We start from the raw sequence: 22519 nt of genomic DNA on the forward strand, positions 1-22519 counted from the left end.
TAGAACACATTAGTTGATATGTTGCGATAACATGGTTTTGCAAATTCAGAATGGAGACTAAAAAAGAATTGGAAATTAACATAATTAAGAAGAATGAAAAAAGGAAGAAAAAAACCAGTGCACGCTCGACTAGAAGCATAAAACAAACGCCATTTAGCTTGAGATTTAGTAGCACGACAAACAAAACCAAAACGCGAGTCCGAATTACGAGTGCGATCTTGTTCGATCACAAATCATCCATCCGATTGTAGCGCTCTCTAGCGGCGAGTAGGACAACACCAGCACCACACCAAGCGCCATCTGTTGGACGTTGCCTGCGTGCAGCGTTGGCTTTCTTGTTGAACATTAATTTGCTTCTGCTTATTCCATTGATCTTCCAATTGCAATAGAAAACTCCTACTGTTCCGCCAGAAAGTGTTTGTTTTGTTTTTCAATATGTAACCAATTATAGTGACGCTTGGGATAGCATTTCAATTTCCGCACGAAACAAAATAACACCGAACTAATAATCTGCAACGGGCCAATCAGTCTCAAAGATGGAAGAGAGAGAGAGAGAGAAAAACAAACTAAACAGTATGTGTAGTGGTTTTTTGTAATAAAAATTGCGTTTAGTAATGTTTTGTTTTGTTTTTTTTTTTTTTGTTTTTCTTGAATGATACATCACCATATGGGAACCGTTCAACACTAACTAAATACAGTTTCTTCTCTTCTGTTAGCATATCATCGCTTTCGTAGCTGCCGGTATGCATCATTTTTTATCACAGTTTGGTTTCTTCTTGTGTGTTTTTCTTCTTTTTTCTTCTTGTTTAACGCTTTTTCTTCTTCTTTTTTTGATTGATTGCTTTTTTTGTACTTTTTATAAAACAACATTTTCTTCTTCTTTTTTCTTCTTTTTCTTCTTGATTTTTGATGAGGAACGCGCATTGATAAGCGCTGCATTTAAGGCACATTTCACCAACCCTTCTTTGGAGGATGTGATGCGCCAAACGAACAGCGGTTTATATTTCGCTTCCGACGACGATAAAGAACACGGATGACGACCGACATCGACGACGACGAGTAGGCGCGGTTAATCCGTGCTGGACAAACAGGTGTATTTTACATATCTGGCCCGCTGGCAGCTTTCGATGGGATAAAAATGGTGTGTGATGGTCAACAACCTAACCTCTGGTGCAGTACAACAACCTCAATTCGAAACCTTCCCCGGTCACGAGGAACGAGGAAGGTTATCTTCACAGCCAAAGGAAGTTGCATTCGGGAAAGCTTAGAGACTGGGAGAGACTGGGAGCAGGTCGGCCAGAAGGGCCCGTAACATCACCACACCGAGCAAGATAGCTACCGCGGGCCAAGAAGATCCAGCAGAACGGCGCCTACCGCCTAGCTGCGCTTCGTGCCCCAACAACCAGCAGCATAAACGCATAAATGGCCGAGAAAAAAACACAAAAAACGGACCCCTCTGTTGATCCCTCTCTAGATAGATAGCTGCTGGGAGGAGTGTGGAATGATCACCTGTGTAAACTTTGCGACTTGCACACGTACCGGTGGTAAAAGGACTTTATCACGCTCACTTGCACTGCACAGTCACTAGCTGTTCTGGTTTCGCTTGGAACCGGCATGGATTCACTCGTAAAACACTCTGCACTGTGCACTCTTCACTTAAGCACACCTACGCCACACACACACACGTTCTGACCATTTACACACGCACAAACACACACACGCTGCACAAATTTCGTTCTTTGAGCAAACTTTTCTCGCGTGCACTGTTGTAACGCACCGGGATGGTTGCACTGTGGCCACACAATAGAGTGTTTTGTGGTTTCACTGCACTTTCACTAAACGTTCACGCACTTATATAAGATGTATTGGAATGGTTTGCTCATCCTCTACATCCAACACGGAGCCTAGTTGCTCGCTTCCAAATAAGTTCTCATCTCTCGTTCTCAGCACGTCAAACGCAGCGTGTAAAAAGCTTCATAATTCACACACTACTGATTGTTTGCTTCAATTTGCGCATTTTTTTCTCCGCCTGTTTCTGCCTTGCTTCCACTCTAACAGCTCCGCACAATTCGCGACCCACACTCATCGATTACTACTAATGCTCTACGGTCTACGCTCGCTCGCACACACGCGCGATCACGCACAATTAGAACTTATCACACTTGTGTCTCGAAGAAGCTCGAGCAACTGTTTTTGTTTTGTGTGTGTGTTTCAAAAACTCGAAGTTGGAGATTCACACTTTACATCAGCACCCTCGTGTGGGGGTTGTGTGTTTTGGTTTCGTTTTTCGTTTCTATGTTTTCGAAGCCGGCCTATTTTTTCAACACTCAGACTGTTTTGTTGATTTCTCGCTTTGATGCGTTACTAATAATATTGAGCTTATCCCACAATAAGCAGTTCACAGTTTCGTAAAATTCCCAGCGATGTTCGGGAGGGTTTGCTTTTCACTTCCGTACCATAATTGATTGCAAATACTTGCATCACGCTGGTGGCTGCTGGTGGTTGCGGAGGTTTGCCAGGACGCGTCGTTTCGCACCCGCTGGCGGACACCTTATTATGGCCTTTTTGCAGTAGTAAAAAATTCCACGAGTAGTGCGGCGCGCAACAACACACACTGACGCCTCTACTACCCGCGCTCGTCGTTAAACCAAAGAGGCTCGTGTATTTGGGGGGAGACACCAAACAACGAAAAGTGCACACGCCACTCACTGGAGGCCCCGAGAACGGGCCCGCACACCGGCTACGAGGACGGGCACTGCCCCTGGTGCAGCAGTCGGTGGTGTCGTGACGTGTGGGGAAATAACATGATTCGGTTTGCTTTGCTGTGAGGATCACATCCGTAAGGACAACAGCAACTACGACGACCGGTCGTCCACCTGTCTGCTTGGTCACACTCAAATCGTCCGAGACAGCGTAATGTCGATCGATCATGCCCCACTTCTGCTGCGTTCACTACTGTGTGGTGCTCCTGCCACCAGAGTTCTTCTCCGTTTTGTGTTCGAGCACACGCATACACACATACAGCACATTCGCGCACAAAAGGGCATACAGGATGTTGCGTTGGAGGACCCGCGGACACTACTGTTATCGGGACGCGCGTAACCTAATCAATCGTCATTATCACATGCCGCACGCTGCAGCTGCTTCTTGCGGCGACGTTTGTTATTGACGCTCGTCGTAGCGGTAAAGTTAATTTCACATAATTTTTCACTCACGGGCACGTTGATACGCAACCTTTGAACGCAACATGAACGCTTGCACTGCCTCTTCCAATCGCTGCACACCGTGGGGTACGCCGGCATGTTGCTGTCGATGCAAGGCAAGATGAAGCGCAGCGCCCGGGTGGTTTCCACTGAACATAGTAGGCTTGTGCGTACGTAGCGGCAGACAGAGCTGCTAGCCGACACGGATGATCAGTGTCCTGTCATGCTCCACCACTCACTACAGGGTTAATCCTGACCATGGGGGAAAACCGCAGAAACCCCAGGAGGGAAGAGGATGCGTTGACTTTCTAACTGCGTTCGATCGAGAGTTTAACCAACTTTGAAAACGCACTTCCCTCCTCATTCGTTACACACTACGTGCTAGTAGTAGTTTATTGGTATATGGAGTTTTATATTTATATTATAGCTTTTATACAATATTCTTATTACAAGAGTCCTGCCAGGCCTTTCGCTTTCTGGCTGGCTTGATCTTCTTCTTTTTTTTCGAGAACACTGGACACACACGGTTTATATAGTCGTTTTATAGTATTGAGAGTTAGTGTTCGGTGCGTTTAATAACGCGCACCGAGCAAACGAAAGAGTTCGAACAGAAATGCATCGTATGACAATCGTACGTATGAGATTATTAGGGGTGTTAAAACCAAGAACAACTTGTTTTTTCTTCAACGTCGCAACACTGACTCGACGTGTGCGCGACCGCCCGAACCGCCACCGAAGCTGATGTTGCTGTTGCTGGGCTGCGGTGGGACGATCAGCGCCGCTTTCGTTCCGCTGATGATGATGTTGATGTTGTTGTTGCGGAACATTTCTTCCAACAGTGTGTGCGAGTGTTAAGGATGATGTCTACACACACACACACGCGTTGTTTCTTCTTTTTTCTTTTTTGCAACACAGACGGCTTCGTTTGAATTTCTTCTTCAATATCTTCGTTCACTGATACAACACGCGGCTGGTGGTGGTGGTGGTGGTGATGCTGATGATGATTTCACTCACTATTCACACACAAGCACATATCTACACACACACACACATTCACTGGTTTCGAGTGGAAAAATCCAATTCAACTATTGCTGATTTGCACGCTCGGTTGTCAGTTTCAAGGATCGTGTCTTAATTCGTCCTTGTGCGCGCTATGGTGTTTTTTTTGTTGTGATGTAAAGAGTTGTTGATGTTGTGTGCGATTTTTGTTTGCTATTTGCAAGCTTCACTTTTGTGTTTTCTTCTTCTTCTCCCGCGCGTACTGAGAGAGTGTAGATTGAGCTGAGTTTCGATTTCTGCTGCGCTGTTATGGGTGCTACTACTTTTATGCTGTATTTTGCGCGCGCTTTTTTACTGCTTTCTTCCTTTGCTTCTTCCTCTTTTCGCTTTTGCACTGTATAAACACACTTGGTTTGGTTTTGGCTATGGATTTTCTCTTCACAATGGCTGTGACACACACTGTTTGGTTTGTTTGCTGTATTTTTGTATTTTTTTTTGCTATTGCTGCCTCCTCGAGATCCTGGTTCTGCCTGGTTTTTTTTTCGAAAAAATGGTGAGGAAATGTTGTTATTTGGAAGTTTGGTTTGTGCTGTGAAATGTTTTTTTTTTAATTTAGACTTTTTTATTTTTTTAATCCAATTAGAATTTAGCTGCGATGTCTTATTCCGTTTGCGTTATTTTTTTTCGAATAATTTTCCTACACGGAATCTTTCCCGGAGGTGCCTGCTTCTTGCAACCGGTCCGAACCGTAAGAGAGCCGAGTTAGTTGTGGTACTGGCGTTTCTGAGACCAACTGATAATATGGGGTGTAAAAGTGTCCAACACCGCCCGAGACGCAGCAACCCCGCAACTAATACGCTACACACACACACACATTCGGCCAAAACTCCTTAGAGAGCAGGCCGCACACTCTCCATCTCGTTCGCGCACACTAAAACATCCCCAGTGTTTGTACACCCTTTCTTCTCCAGCCGGTGGCTAAACCGCTCGAAGCTTCCCTTTCTCGAAGACAACGAAGACCACGGCAAACGATGTCGACGAGGACGACGACGACAACGACGATGACGACGACTTCTCACCGAAGGCAAGTAAAAGCTCGGAGGATGATACCCGAAGACTTTCCCATTCGAAACCCGTCGTCCCCACCGAAGGACGTCGCCGCCTTCAGAAAGAATAGAGCAGTCCCGAGTGCGAGCCACCACCTCCCATTCCACCCCACCAATCACCCACCACTACTTGCTATCTGCTAGTCCACTGTCCTCAGGATGGCTGGATGCCTTCCTGCGCGCCGTCAAAGATTCTGCCCAGAAGTATCCTTGGCCGGCGTTTTGTGGTGAGAGGTCGGCAACTCCGAGCAGAGAACGCTGCTGCTGCTGCTCCCGATGCTCAGTCGGTCTGGACGCGGGTTTGCACACTGAGCCTGATGTCTTCGTCTTGTTGCCCGAACTTCTCCGAAGGAGCATATCTACCACAAGTTGACACACACAGACACACGCCCGCACACAGACACACACACCGACGATAAGCAGGTACACCCGCGCACACGCGCGTATCCTTCGGTGTGCGCAGCATCGTCTCTTGCATGCCGGCTCTAAGAAGCAGGAGGGAGGGAGGGAGGGAGGGACCGGCAGCGGGGTAAATATTTAGCCGAAGAAGGAAATTACACTAAATTTTATATAGAGAAAATTTCTCGAAGGGGTGGTTTTTATACACCGACCCTCCAAACCCCCCCCCCCCCCCCCTTTATTCTCTCACGCGCTCAACCCCTTATTATATCCTCCCACCCGTGCAGGGTAAGTGGTGCGTCTTTGCGGGTGGGAATACCGAAGAAATATATAATACAGGGTTTTCGAGGATTATATAGACATGTTCAGCGAGTTGTAGATTCGTTCAGGCATATAATAGACTCTTTCAGCGAGATATAGAATTGTTCGGATGTAGGTGTAGACATGTTCAGCGATTCTGTAGAGCTGTCATTTGTTTTGTTTACACACTGTGCCGCAGGGTTCAATTTTTCATTCTTAAAAGTCCTAAAAGTAGCTAATAATCATTCTCCAAGCTGTTTAATGCATAAATTAGTTGAAAAAAGCATATTTTTTCGAAAACCGTTTGTTTACCTTCTGATGAGAATGATCCAACTTGCAGTCCAAGGGGTACGAAAGTGACAGCTCTACAGTATAACCGAACATGTCTACACCTACATCCGAACAATTCTATATCTCGCTGAAAGAGTCTATTATATGCCTGAACGAATCTACAACTCGCTGAACATGTCTATATAATCCTCGAAAACCCTGTAATACATATAACACACACGCCGAGCGTGTTTTTGGCAAAGGGGAGGAAACGTCCATTACAGGTTGCTGCCGGGCAAAGCAAAGGACTTTTGGGAAGGGAAGGAACAAGAAGTGTTCTTCTCGTGAGATAAGCTTTCTCGTTCGAATTCTTCTGCAACTGTCTTTTCCATCGCGCAACGTTTTTCTCTCGAGTTTTCCGCCAGTACTTTCCTCAATTTTCCATTCCTTTTCTATGTTTTCTTTTTTGTCTTCTTTCGCGTTTTTTTTTAAATCGTTTTTACATCCCGATTCCCTTTTTACTTCTTCGATTTGTCTATTAATATTAAAGTTTTTTTAATGATCCTGTTTTCCCTTAAGTCCTATTACAATTTGAACACATTTTTTGTCTAGAAACACGTAATGTTTGCCCACTGTAACAACGGCACAATAACACTGGCAGCGTGGTTTGCTCTCTCTTTTTTTGTTATTCCTAACGGCTCGAACCGGCAAAAAGCAGCCTCAGCGCACACAACGGGGTAATCGATTGCAGAACAGTCAAACAATTCGTCTATTTTCTAAATGTATCCATTTTTTTGTTGAAGAACTGCTGCCTTTCTGTTTTTTTGAATCAATCACACTCTGTTATTATTATTTTTTTTTAATGTTGTGATTTTTTTTTGTTGTTGCTTCGATCGGGCACTCTATTTTTGCACTATTTTGTTTTGTTCGTTTCGTTCTAACCGCGCGCAACCGAAGATGTTTTTAATTTTGCAGCAATCTCGTCCGACTTTTGGCTCACGACTGACGACGACGACTTGAGAACCTGGGGAGCGCCAGCGTTCCTTCCTTTTTTGCAACCGCGGCAACAGAGAGGAAGGGAAAGTAAGTGCGCGACAGATAGACAGAGAGAGAGAGAGAGAGAGAGAGAGAGAGAGAGAGAGAGAAAGAATGTATCACGGGACAGGGAAGCGCGTTATTCCGGCAAAGAGCCATCGTGCCTTGGCGCGCCAGCATCATTAGAAGAAGAAGGAAAAAACGACGACGACTACGATGGCGCTGCGTCTATATAGGCGAGATTTTCTACGTTGTCCCTTTCGTGCGGGTAGGAACAACGGGTGCGGCATTTGCCCTACCGGCCATAGTCGCATCCGTGCGGGAGGCCATACGGCGGCGGCGGCGGCGGAGGCTTCTTGTCCTTTTTACTCGTTTTTCTCACCGTCGTCGTCACCGTCTCTCCAAAGCGGGGAAGACCGCCGGGTGAGTGTGTTGGTTTCCACGTGCGCGTTAGTATAGGTGAGCGCCGAAAATTCCGAGGAAAATCGACGAGTACATAACCTTCACCGGTGTTGGTCGTCGTCACGCGGAAAAGCACTCACCGCGAGTACGGCGCAGCTTCTTCGGGCTTTCACCCAAACATCTCCCGCGTACGGGTGGAGGGGGTGCGTTCGAACGAGAAGATACAAATATGTGGTTAAAAGCGAGTGCTCACACACACACGCATACAGCATTTTCCGAATCACCCCCTCCATCCTGTGCAGCCAAAGCAGCCGGCACACACCAGGGAAAGCCGCAGGGACCTAAGCTGCTCATGCGCGCTCTATGTTGGCCGCTAGTTTCACAACATCTAATGTACACACCAACACAAACACGCCGGCCGCCATCGAATCCCTTCCAATCGGCGAAACTAACCTCGGCAAGGGTTGGCAGGCGGATTTTCCCCCTCCCTAATCTACCCCCGCCAGCAAACACGGGCTGTAGTGCGCTGCACTAGGGAGAGAAAACTGGACCACGTACCCCTTCGTGTGCGTTACTCACACTGACAAACTACACACACCGCTCCGGGTTCGTGTATATAGCGACAAACCTGAAAAGCTGTCGACTTTCTCTTTCCCTTGCACGCGTGATGCCCATCGGAAGGGTGGTGGTTTTGCATACTTTCACCGCGCTCCTTCGCTCGGAGCTTCTTAATAGTGCGCGGCGCTGGGTGGTGGGGGTGGTGGTAGTGCGTACAAGTTAGAATCACTAAAACTTTCTATTTTCTGCGCAGCCGCTCGTCTCCCGCGTGCACCACCGGCCCGCAGAACACCCGAATGTTCGGTTGTATGAGGTGACTAACCAGTTCTCTGTCACTCGCAAAGCATCTTTCCATGGTTAGCATTAGCTACCTCTCTCTCCCTATATGTATTAGCAATTATCGCTCTTTCTCGACGGTTTCCCGATCTACGTCAGTGGAAGGGCACATCGAATAGGACGAGTACGAGGGGAGTTGCTGGGGGAGAGGTTCATGCTTCCGAACGAAGTGCGCCCTACGAACGAACCGGTTTCGGATGGCCTTTGATTTGGTATGATTTGGTCACGATATCTTTTTGGCACCCGATGCTTTGACGATGAGTTGCTCTCTCGTCCTTTTGGTACGGTTTATTCTTTGCGAAGCCAAACATTAATGTAATTAATCATTCTTGGTCCCATTTTCGTTCGTCTTGAAGTCTGAGGGACGACAGAAAGGAATTCAGAATGGGTGTGAAAGCTTCAGGAGACAGAGATCGGTCTTACAATCTTTATTCAATAACCAACGTGATTGTTTGAAATTGAATTGTGAGTAATTGAGACCGAGAGCTACTATTTATAGAGAAAGTGATTCTGAATCAAAGAATGATGAATGAACGATTCATTATTATTTACGTTGCACGGTTCGTTAATGATTTAAATTGTTGCAATTGCAATTTTTTTCATAATCCAATAAAATAAAATAAAATAAAATAGTTTAGGTCAACGTAAATTTCATGAAACAATAGTCTCGTTAATATCATAAAATTTCTTACATACTCGGTGGATTTTTGACTAAATAATTATATCCCAAATACGAGTAAACAAAACTCAAACAAATATGTAAAATCGCTATTTCTCTGGAAGGCAAATCAGAGCATCATACAAGGAGATCGTTTGCCTTCATAATGTTAATGCTATTGAAGCACAACATCGATTGAGAAAAGTAACTAAAAGATTTTTTATATCTTTAAATTACATTAAAAAATACATTACAGTAAGATCAATAAAAACTGGAGCATTGCTGCTTCTGGCCATTAAAACTAATTAAAATTAATAAAGTCCTCAGCACATTTCATAAACTACCATGCGCCTCCATGTGTTTGGAGTACGGAACGTTATTTACCATTTGGGGTGCATCAAATGGACAGAGTTTTTCGTCACGAAAGTTGTGATAAAATATCAAACTACTTCAACGAACATGTAACGCATTACGAGCAATACTATCTTTACTATGGACTTGAAGATGCTTACCTAAGCAAAAGGTTTCGGTCAGTTTACTCCTTGGTCTGGAACATTTGAGTCACGCAGTTACAGCCAGAGAAGGTACAGTCAAAAGTACACAACTGAACCAAATAAAACCGGAACGAAATGAAAGATAAATTAAAACCCAAACCAAAACTCACACTCTTCACAAAACTTCACTCCTGTTTACACCTGCGTAGGTTGGAAGATTTGGCGTTGCTCACTCCGAACTCTATCTGCCACCACCCTCAAAAACCGTCGTTAGATTCAATTTTAGTTGTTGCGAAAGACTGATGTGCTCGGCCAGTAACTTTCTACTTAACGGCCCCACTTACAGCAAAGCCTTTTGCCTTGGAAAAGCATTGGAAATTCGTTGTACTAAGTGCATCACCGCGAACAAGTTTGGTCAATCTCGAAGCTATTCACCAACGTGAACGAACGGGCTTTGCCTAGGCGGTGCATTGCTTGTCACTGAACGGAATCATGTTTTTGTTTGTTTTGTTATTGCTATTATTACACTTTGGCTTTGGTTGAGCCACCACGATGCTTGGCTTGGCTTGGAGCACGGAAAAGGCGGCGGCGAATCAAGGGCTGGCGATTTCCTTCGCACAAGCTCATAGTCCACCCGGAGCAGTGCCTGCAGTTTCGCTAAGCGCGCTGAACCATCCAGCGCTGAACACCAGCGTGCATCAAGCTAAGGACGACGACCTCGCGGCGTAAATCGACCACTGCCCCCTCAAGCACAAGGGCCACGATCGAGGAGGATCACCGGTGGTGGTGGTGCGCATACACCTTCCTTCTTGAGCGCTCTGCCAAGACGCGGTGCATTCATCTCCACTGCATTCAAGCACACAGTACAACACACACAAACACACATTCAACCAAGGCGCTAAGCGAACTAAGGCGAAGGAGCTAGAGCGACTGGTGCCATCCCAACACCAGGTGGACGCGCTCTAATGTCTCGGGGCAAATGGGCCAACTGCTACTTGTATGCACAAACACACACACACAAGATACACAAACGCGCGCGTACGCCTTGTGGCCACGACTTTTGCACTCCGCGACCGGGTAAGGAAACCACGATGACGGTAAGATGATGTTTTTCTTTTCCGAATCAACGACACACACTTTGAATTTTCGACAATTTTGCAGCTTCCGTAACACAGATTGCCACACACACACACGCACAATTTATTTTTTGGGCAGACACTTGCATCCACCGGATGGCATGGTCTCATCAACCAACCAAAGATGGTTGTGGCATCAGCACTGCTTTCAAAAACGGGCAAGACAACGATTGCAATTTGCACCAGGAACAATTTAGCTCCTTCATTTTCCGAACTGTTTTAATCCAAAGCACGGTGGGAAGGGGGTTTGGGTGGATGGTGCGATGTGTTTCACGAGCAACTTTCACTAATTTTCCAACGGCCCTTTCTCCAAATATTAGAGCCTTTGCTGTTTTTTTTTTAGGAATTCAACGCCAGACAGGATTTTCCCAAGAGCAGCAGTTTTGCGTTCGAAAAGGTGAGAAAACGGTTGAGTCTTGATTGAGTTTTTACTTATAATGGAAAAAATAAGAAATTTGACGCCGGTATTTTGGCATCGCGCGACGAACGGCGATAACACGCGTATTAACAACGACGCTAGAACAGCGTGACTGAGGCGTCATTATGCGCTGGAAAAAGAAACACTGACCGCTGGGGTAATTACATACACACACGCGTACATGGCCCAACGTACGGCACCCGACCACATACACACACATACACGCGCGCATACATGGCAACAGCATCAGCCGCACACCCGGGGACAGCGATCGAATCGAAAAACCGGTCCAAAATGGCCAAGTGCGAGAGAGAAAAAAATAAATGCTGACAGCAACAACAACAAAAAAAAAACAAAAATGCCAAAGCGGGGCGATATGATATAGAACCGAACCTCGTCGCGCCCTACCGGATGGCGCGAGATGGCACGAGTAGGCGTGCGTGTGTGTGTCTGTGTATAGGAAAAAGCAATAGCGAGAGCAATATGGGAAAACAGCGCAACAAACAAAAAACCGTGCGCCACTCATACACACACACACACGTCCACGCGCCCTTGCCCGGGCCTCTGGAGAGAGGGGGAGGGGAAGCCGCGGCAAGCGGCGGTGATCCGCGAAACAAAACCAACCGAAAAAAGAGAACAAACAAAAAATCGAAACGAAAATCCATCGGAAAAAAGGCGGAAAAACTGGACCCTGGGCCCATTTATCACATTCTCTCCTTTTCGCTCGCTCGCCCGCTCTCTGGCCAGCCGATCGCAATCGCCTTTTTTCGCCCGATGCGAAAGTGAACGGGTACTGGACCACCACACACACACATACACACACACACAAGAAACAAAAAAGCTGGAGCTGGAGAAAAAAGAAACGGGAAAAAAACGTGGCCACGACAGAAGGTAAGTGAAAAATGTTGCATCCGCGAGGACACACATATTGGGCATACAGGACACACACACACACGCACATACACACATACACACATACACACACACGGCCACCAACCAACCGGGTTAGTATCGAACTGGAAATAAACCGAACCGGTGGACCCATACACCCATACACACCGGACACATATTCGCTGACGCATGTATACACACACACACACACAACCCGTCCGCGACATCGCCCCTCCCGGACCCCCATCTCAACCCCCTTCTAACGCATACGGTCGCGTGAATCCAAAAAGGATCCGAATTCCCGCATCGCCCGTTGTGTTTTGTATGTATGTGGGTGGTTGGGTGGTAGGATGGGTTTTTGAGCGGCTTTTCATATTTTTTGTTTGCCACCTCCCTCTCTATTTCTCTCCGGGTTGGAGGACAGTCCAGCCTTTGGTTTGCGTTTTTTTGTGTGTGTGCTATGTGTGTGTGTGCTCTTGTTGTTGATGCTGCTCTTCCTCCCCTGGTCCTTGGTGCGGGTATATGTATGCACGCGGTGTATTCACCCAGCTGGCCATCTATTCCGGCGCGCTGCTGTCGAATGCAAATAATCAAACTCACCAGGAAAAAAAACACACCCCTCCACACACACACACATAGCTGCCCGTGCGAATCGCTCTGTATTGAGCCGGGAGGAGGAGGAGGAGGAGGAGGAGGGCTAGGGAAAAAAACAACCTTGTTGTCCTGCTGTAGCAGGCACTCGATGCATTCCGCGCTGGCAACATCAATCGGCGAGAGCAGTGTTGGACAGGTGGGGCGGCGCGCGAGAGGGGGTGCAAGCCGAAAAATTCGAACATTCACGAAACGATTCTGGGTGGAGGGAGGAGGTCGGTGGTATAACTGATTGCGTATGGCCGGTGGAAAATCGGAAAAAGCGCGCGCGAATATCTCCCGATTTACCTATACACCCACTCCGCCACACTCACACAGACACAAATCAACATTGCGAAATGGGCCGAGGAGTAAGCGAGAAGCGCGAGCGAGTGAGAGAGGAAGCTTTCTCCTACATTTTTGTGCCGTGGCTTTTGTTGGGCGCTTTTTTCTTCCTTCAGCGTCTATTTCCCACCCGATTTGTTGGGAGAAGGAGGAAGGGGCACCATGAACTGTGTTTGAATTGAGGCCGTAATTCTGTTTTCCACCTTTTATTTTTTGTCCCACCACCACCAACACCACAATCGTCGCACACATACCGATACTAAGGGTCCCACAGCAACAGCAGCAGCTTCGGCTAGTAGCGTATGTATCCGTCAATGTGTGTGTGAGTGTTTGTGTGTATGGTCTCTAGCCACTGTGTGGGTGCTGGCGCATACATACACATTTCCCGATTTTCCCGATATTTCCAATATTTCCAAACGATCGACAACGGAGCGGGTGAAAGCGGAGAGCATGAAGGGGAGGAAAAGCTTATATTAGGCTGTCACGATCGTCACAGTGCAGCTGCCTCCCCTTAATGCACACAGCGCACATGCACCCGAAAGTGCAACGGATGCATACCGAGGCACTGTTTTCCTTACACGCAGCTACGCTTCAAATATTAAAGCCGTCCAGGTTGGTTTATTACATCGTACAAAAGGGTTTGAAGGTCTTTGGTTAGAGTTTAACAATTTAAAATTGATTTAATTGCCCCATTAATTGTCTCCCGCGATGCAATTCCCCTGCACCCCGGAGAAAATAAAATGCAACAAAACACGCTCGGCCGTACGCATGCACCGGATGCACACAAATGTGCACTCTCTCTCCCGTGCCTACACACGCGGATCAGATCGTTGCACCAGTTAGTTTCGCTATGTACCTATTTCCCTACGCACTACCCGAAAAAAAAAGTAAACCACTCCAGCCCACTGCACCTTCGCACCGGTTCTATGCAATTCGGGAATGCGAGGAGCAGTGGTGCAGCGGCCATAGCCACAAACCCGAAGGAGCAAGAAGCATACGGTGAAGAGATGGTGTGTCGAGGTGGGAGAAAGAAGGATAGAGGGAAGCACTGAACGAATAAAACAACAACCAACTCACTGCTGTAAAGACTCTTGGGTGGGATGGGAGGGGGGGTTGGACTAAAAAAAAAACAAATGCAATATAGAAGGTACGGCGGCGGCCGAGGAGGCGCACGAAAGGGTTTATGCGAATGCAGTTTTTCCTCTTAGTCGACCAAACTTTCCATCCGCTTCACTGCCACTACTGCTGTTGCTGCCTATGCCCGACTGCCCATTGAGTTTGGTAGGGTATAGTAAGAGAAAGAGAGAGAAAAAGAGAGAAAGAGAGACAAAATGCACAGTGCACAAGAAAAATGGGAAAAATTGCATTTTTCTGTTTACTTTGCCCGTTCTGTCCAACGTAAACCCCCAAAACCTCCACCTGCTCGGTCCGGGCTCTGAGTGTGTCTTTGAACGTCCAACGGGCCCCGCGCGCGTCATCATTACCAGCGATATCTATCAATCGGTGCGGTGTACTTGTGGGGCGGCGGCTGAGCATTTCGGCAAAACCTTCCGCGCTGCTTGGTGCACAAGGAAAGCATGTACAACACTGGCAGCTCGCGGGGCCCACCATGGCCAGACCCGGGGCCCGATGGGGCGCGGAAATTGGGGGACAGACAGCGTGTGTTGTAGGCCGCAAATGTATAAGCGGGAAAACTTCTTCTATTGCAGTCGCAGTGCAAACAAGCAACGAAAAAAAACCCTTCCTCAACCGATAGCGCCGGGCGGATTGGATGATGTGCATCGTTCGCATCAATGTCTGCGTTTCGCTGGTAGCTTGCCCACAGCTCCTGCGCCCGCATGCCACCACTTTCCCCGCCGTCGCTCGCCAACGACCAGAGAGTGCAGCTTCGAGTGGGCACGGGTCTGCACACAAAAAAAGCCTCGCGGCAGCAGGATCGCGCAGGACTTTGTTGTTGGCGTAGTTTGAATTTTGCGCTGCGCTTCAAGCGATTCGCTTGATTTTTTTTGTATTAATACTCTCCTTTTTACCTCACCAGTCCACAACAACCAACCATCCTTGGGCAGAGGGGGATGGATCTGGGGTTCACCTTTACTTCCTCCCGGGTATGGGCAACGACACGCGTGGCACGAGGGGAAGAGGTTGGTCGCGCACAACAAGATGATTTTCAGATCGGTGCAGATCCGAGGAAAATCCATGGTGCAGCAGGACAAAAAAGAAACGAATGCGCGAAACAGAGCGGGAGGAAAAATGCACACACTTTACACACACCCACCCACACACACACAAATACACTGCACAAAACTCCGCACGAGCTGCAGTGGCGTAATGTAACGAAGTGCTTCGGACCGAGCGAAGCTCAATGAGTTTGCAATGAAATTCAGAACGGGGAAAAAACATAAATACACGTTTCATATCCTGCTGCAAAAATGTGGTCGATTTTTAACCACCCCCCCCTGCGCCCCACCCGCACACCGAGAACCGTACAGGTTGCTTTTCATTGAAGTGCACACTTCAAGGAAGCAGAGATAATGAAGGATTATGCCGACGAGCGCGCTGGTGCGGTGGGTCGAAAAGGAATATGCACCGAACGATGCAACTTCCAGCGAGAGAAACCGTAAGGAGCAAGTGACCCCCCCCCCCCCCTCTTGGGGCCCACTGCTGACGAAAAGGATCAATTAAAGGGGCGAGTTCACAAAGGACTGGCCAAGTCTTTTTTCTCCGAGACATAGGGCCGAAGAGGCGGCCCCCATCACTCACCACCAGTCGGCCACCAAATTATCTTACATGAATTATTAAAAACCGATCCTTCAATAACTTTAATGAATAAAACTTCCAACGGCGTGCAAATTGGCTAAATAGAATGCCCGCTGGAAAAGGGAGGCGAGGCACCTAAGACAGAGTGAGTTTCCCTTTTTTTTTTATTTGCCGCTTCTCGTCAGAGTCGTTTGCATTCAATTGCATTATGGAGCTGAATGGGTGCAGAATCGAATGCTGTGCCCATCACCGTGTGAAAGGAACTCTTTTAAAATAAAAAAATAAAAACTGATCAATGGATGCTAATGGATAGTTCCATCACACCGCTGGCAATATAACGATGAAATAAAGCACACGGAAGAGCGGATGGTGACTTCACCGGTCATTGCAGTGTTAAGATTTTGGAGTAGGGGTTGTAGTGCAAGTGCCTGGACCGTCAGAGCAAAGATTATGGGTCCATTTTACACAGGCAAATAAATTCGATCGTGTCGATGTGGAGCTCTGTTACTTGACTCACTGAGTTTTTTTTTTGTCTCTCAAACCACCCGTGTTTGGGATAAGTAAGAGATTTGTAGAACTATTTTCGTTACTTGTTGCAACAAACATATAATGTAAACATCTATTGGTAAATTTAGTATAATTGTACAAAGTGGTCAAGTCTTGCACATAAGAGATGTTTTTAATGGGCTGACAACCAAGGCAAGGAAACGTACTGATCGAGTATGACATATGTGACACTACTAGAAGTTTTCAGGGTTTATCAATTTTATTTCACGTGTGTTTATTTCACAAACGCATATTGCCTATCACATCTATTTAATTACAAACAATCTATTTGTTTACGGATCAACGAGCAACTTACTTATTAATACCTTACTAAGAGTGCACACTACCCACATTAAACGACGATAAAGACCAGCCCAAACATTGATAGCATTTTGGTCTATGTTTCTATGGTATCTTAGTGTGTTGGATCAGTGGTCTCCAACCTGTGGTCCGTGGCGTTAAAAGAAGCGGTCCGCGAATGAATTGATTTTATGAAAAGCTTATTGAAAGCAATAATACATACACCGATCAAAGCGAATTACATCGACAGATTAAACTGTTACGAATTGTGCACCACAACATAAGGGTTATTTCACCTTGTGAACCATCTTAGCCGGTCTCGTAGTACAGTCGTCAACTCGTACGACTTAACAACATGCCCGTCATGGGTTCAATCCCCAAATAGACCGCGCCGCCATACGTAGGACTGACTATCCTGCTATGGGGGGGAGTGGGAGGGGAATCAATTAGTCACTGAAAGCCTAAGCCCACAAGTGGGTACAGGCAGGCCTTGACCGACATCGGTTGTTGAGCCAAAGAAGAATAAGAAGAACCATCTACTAAACTGTATATTTTGATTGATATCAAACAAATGTAATTGATTCTCACGATTGGATAGCAAACATTTTGACTTTTAAACAAAAACATCGATCCTATTTCATTCAACAGCCTAAATCCTCATTTTTATCGTGCAGTCACATGGACAGGGTTTTGTTTACGATTGCGACAGCAAATTTTCTAATTATTATGCGGAATCCCGGCTTGGACCTAGGACAAATGTGTAAAGTAGAAGCTTTTCGTATTGTCCTAAACACTGGGTTATAGAAAAACTGGGCTCTCTTTTATCGGTTTCAGTGTGTTGGAAATTGTTCAATAGAATTATACGCATTTAATGTACAATAATTAAAAAAAAAGGTTAAAACATTGTTTTGTAATGAAAGTTTCAATGAAAATACTGGAAGGCAGAAAAGCAATCATTAGTTACGAATATACCAGATTATCATTATCAGAATTGCCTCAAGGGTTATACTAAGTTGTATATTGTGAGATTTATTTTATTATTGTATTTTCACGTGTATTATTACCCCATAATAATACACGCGTAGTAATTTTTCTACTACACCTGTGACACTAATATACATTCCATATTTCGATAAAATACAAAGATAGTCTGGTGTATGGGTAAAAATGGGTTTGGTGTAATTCTCAAAAATATTACTGGAAAAAGCCAAGGAAATGCATAAGAAAAAGAAAGAAGTTTTGAATCTGTGGAAACAATTGATCTCATTGATTGTTTAAATTATTTGTGATTCAAATTCATAAAAAGGAACCACTTAAGCCTCAAATCCTCAAAAACTAAACATGCTCAGAAAATGTCAATAAAACACGTAGGTATTGTATTGGAACCACAAAAAGGAAAACAAATCACAGGTAGTATTCGCAAAGTTTTGGTTAAATTGAAATTTGTAACAATGCAAGTACAAAAAAATCCAAAAATATCGAATAATTCATCAGGAGAGTCCTTATACTCGCTTACGGTAAATGTCTAGAACGAACCTGTCGTGGTAAATTTCTTTATTAAGTCTATGTTTATATGCAAAAGTTCATCGATAATCCAAACACTTTACTACAAATAATATTCATCTTGGTATAGACATTTTCTGTCGGTTGGAAGCGTCAATCGCCTGATGATCAGAGACAAACAACAGAAAAAGCAACATAATAGTTTAGGCTTTCCATGATGCAATTGAGAAAAAGATTTTATTTGTTTGATAATGACAAAACAAATTTATCGCAAAACGCATAACTTGTTGGGTATTTGACCACACTATTTCATTTGCTGACATACATTCCATAACATTTCCATGACATAAATTTTGAGATTAAGAGCTAATTATGTAGAAATCGACGTACTCTACGTATTTATCCAATTATTGAGACCACATGTAGCAGACAAAAGTAAAAAATAACAATAATTTTACTTTCAACAGGAAAGCTACATCACCGCTACATGTGCATTACTCTTCCATTTCTAGGTCAATCAGAATAAAACAAGACCAGAAGAAGAATATGATACCGAAAAAAACATCACAAAACGATTTTTATGATAAAACAGCAAAGTAAATAATAGTGAAACGGAAATAATCGATGAGTAACTTTAACAGTCACGCTGGGCACCAGTAATGATTATTGATTGCAATTTTAAAATCAGCAATTATGTAAGGCCGATTAAAAGTGTGCTATCTCTGCCGCTTCATCCGCTCCGCTATCGACGAATCTTCTCCACGGTCCCAAAAACTGGCACGCCCGGTGTGTACACATCAGTGTGTGGTCGAGAGGACGATAAATTTGGACCTGTTTATAATTTTTTGGAATTTTATTTTTTAACAATCCCAAAAATAAAACACATGACGCTCTGTTCACTGTGGCCTTGGCACGCGGTCGCTCTCGGTGTCGACTGTGCCACGGTCGGATTTTTCATTTGCCCCAGACTAGTGTCGAAAGAGTTTTCCAGTGTGTGTCTCTGTATGTGTGTGTGTGTGTGTGTGTGTGTGTGTGTGTGTGTATGGGGCGGCGGGTGAAAGTGGGCAAATTTTGGGAGGCCCGCCGTCCATTTTTCGGGTTGGTTTTTGTTTTGATTCCCTCTGGCACTGGTTGGGAGGATTTCCCGCGCCAGCACAACCCGAATGTGCATGTGCATTGATTCATTCATTTCGTTTTTCGGCACACGGCGGCGGCGGCGGCCTGTGTGTTAGTAAACGAGAGCTTATCATTAACCTATAATCATTCGACTGAGTAGCACACAGGCACTGGGACAGGATGAGTGGTGTTGGTTAATGTTTTCGTGATTTTTGTTTTATTTTATTTTTGTTTTATATTCGTTCCGCCGTTTTCCGCTGCGCGTTTGTTTGTCATCAGCGGTGTTGTTTTTATGTTGGTTTTTTGCATTTTTTGGAAGATATTTTCTTTTTTTTTGTTTGTGGAATGGTTTGCTTCCGCTGGTTCGGCGCGGCAAGGGTTTCCACACCGGCCGGGTTCCAAGAGGGGGATGATTATGTTTTTCGACAACCCCTCCGCCCGGCAGCGCGTGCCGGCTCATTCCACGCATTAATGGGTCGGGTGGGTGGTGTAGGGAAGCAACGTGGAAAATCATGTGGAACCCGTTGGGAAAATTGGGCAATGATTCAATTATTAACTGCTTTTTCGCACATCGACACACTCCATGTGATGCCCGCCCGGTCTGCTCCACCACCTCGGCCAGGGGAAAAACATATGTTTTCTCAGCCCGGCACACTCCCGACAGCACGAACCGCTAGAGTGAGCCATTTGTTTGCACTGGAAAAAGGCTGCGCTGTTGATGCTTTCCATTGGGGGGCGGTGGAGCACCGGATCGGATCCGAGCCCCGGACCGTGTGCATATTTTTGGCAACTTTTAATTTTCACGGTCAAACCACCACAACCGACCCCCCGTCCGTCATCCCAGCCCACGACTCGTGTTGAGGTCGTTGATGTGTCTCGTGTCCATTCTTTTTTTTTTCTCTCTGGCTGGGGCACTTTTTCTATCTTATTTTGACTGTTTGTACCGGGTGGGAAACTCGGGGAACATAATTGGGACAATCCAACATATCCGTAATGTGGTGAATGAGAGTCTACGGTTTACTACTATCGGGATTTTCCACATCCACACATACATGCATGTCTCTTCACCGTCGACAAACCTCCTCGCACCCCCCTTCCCTTGCACTCAGTTGCTGGGGTGTCCGTTACGTCACTGTTAAGGTCACACACGGATGTGGTGCTGACTTTTCGTTAATGAAACACACCAGGACGACGGTTGACGAGAGGGGAAGTGATGAAATTTGTAAAGCAGGAATGTAAACGAAGGGAGCAGGAGCTGCACGAGGTATGCCATATGACGAACCAGACGAACCGGGGCAAATTGACAATGTGTGTATAATATATGAAACTCGAAAATGAGGTGGTGTGGCAAAAATGGAAAGAAAAAAAACCAACGTCCTCATGTTGCTGCACTGAAACGTGCATTGTAAATTAGCGTTTGACCCAGTAATCAACAGGTCTAATGCTAACACGAAGCTGATTTCTGAATTGTTAAAATAGTATTCAAAGTGCGATTTGATTACCAAACAAACCCTATTTTGTCCCTATAAACCTGTAATGGATATGGAAGATACAGTGAATTTCATTCTTTTCTTCATATACGTTTCATATCGTTTCGTACCATATGCCTAATCTGAATTTATTTTATTATGTGTATTATAGGTTTTACGTAACAAAACCCTACACCACGTTATTAGTGTAAATTAGTGTAAAGAATTTGGCGACACTTTGGATAAAATTTGATGAACTACTAATTTAACATGAAAATTGGTCAATAAATAAATCACTAATTAATTTAAAAAATAAATAAATTAGTTAATTAATACATACTTGAAATAATGTACCATTAACCAACAAATTAATTAATAAGATTATTTATACATTAAATGCAATCATTGACAAGCTTATAGAACAAACAGATTCATGAAACACTCCATGAATTAAATATCTAATAAAAAAATACTATATTTTATGCACAAAATCAATCAAAACCAAGACTTGTCAAAAAATCACAAAACATTGAATAAGGTTTAGGATTTTAAAAATACGCAACATTGTTCACTTGCCACCCGCTTCTTCGCCACCCACAGTCGGCAAAGATCAGTGATAACCTTTTTTTGTTTTTCGAAGCTAGAATAAAATTTACATAATTTAGTCATTCTCTAGCTGCTCCTAATAAACAGCTTAAGATCGACGGTGTGCATATGGTTTTGTAGCTGTCGCCAGGCGCAAAAGTGTCACACGTACACGTTGTTGTTGTCCTGTGTGTACCGTGTTCTATGGCGGAAGTTTTTAAACGGCCTTTCCCACCACCGAGGAATGTCCCTGTGCACACGTCGACGACGCATGAAGCGCTTCTTGCCCAACGCGTATGTCTCTCTTCCACAGCCCGTGCAACCGACTCGTGGCGAAAAACGGTGTGTAATCCTTACACACCCCCATAGACCCGGGAAACCCCGCTAGCCTTCGAAGCAGTCAAAAGGTGTGACCAGAGCACCGTAATCTTTTTAATTTACTTTTAAAAGACGAAAGAAACGGTTCATACGACGGGCCACACACAGCGGGTTGTGCGAAAGGTCGCGCTCTCACACACGCACACCAGACACATGTGTTTGTGTTGTTGCAAACCCTTCGGGTCGCTGGGGGTGCGGCAAGATAATTAGACGGAGATATGCTAATAAGTCCTTCGTGTTAGTGTGTGAGTTTGCCATGTTTTGCCGGGCTTCCGACTCTCCATCTGCCCGGAAAAGCGAGAGTGAGCATTAACTGCCGAATGACTTCCGACTGCTAGGTACGGGGATCAGGTGTTACTGTTCCGAGACGACCGGACGGCGCTAAAGACGGGGTTTTTAAAATCACTCATTAGCAGTTCTCATGACTTTTCTCCTCGTGTGCGCGTCCGCTCCGCACCGCCTAGGCCCGGTCGTAAAGAAATAAAAAGAAATGAATAGATTAAGGGCACTGTTGAACCCAGCCATCATTGTCGTAACCAATGGGACGGAAAAACATGTCGACAGGACAATCGTGCACCCTCACTCTCTCTCTCTCTCCCTGGGAGGCGACCTCCTTATTGTCTTATTCTTTGCTGAAAATCCTTTTGTATTGTGTGTCCCGGCAAGGGGCAGGAAGGTTTCCGCG

The 22519-nt window shown here is 45.5% G+C and overlaps 1 protein-coding gene across 10 annotated transcripts in view; it reads right to left on the reverse strand.

Annotated features, from left to right (window-relative positions):
- The window catches only part of LOC120948726 (homeobox protein prospero-like), a 95108-nt gene that overhangs the window by 61150 nt on the left and 11439 nt on the right, over positions 1-22519 (reverse strand). For 7 of the 10 annotated variants that reach the window (XM_049611270.1, XM_049611268.1, XM_049611271.1 and 4 more), the window contains exons 1-2: positions 7220-7294; positions 1540-4732 (exon numbers count right to left, since the gene is read on the reverse strand). The exons of 1 other annotated variant lie outside the window; for it this stretch is intronic. The gene's annotated coding sequence lies outside the window, so the exon portion shown is untranslated. Of the gene's footprint in view, positions 1-1539; positions 5804-7219; positions 7295-9778; positions 11231-22519 lie in introns of those variants that run through there. 2 more of the 10 variants (XM_040365390.2, XM_040365391.2) reach the window with 2 other exon arrangements.

This window comes from Anopheles coluzzii, chromosome 2 (genome assembly GCF_943734685.1).
Source record: "Anopheles coluzzii chromosome 2, AcolN3, whole genome shotgun sequence".
Lineage (NCBI taxonomy): Eukaryota > Metazoa > Arthropoda > Insecta > Diptera > Culicidae > Anopheles > Anopheles coluzzii.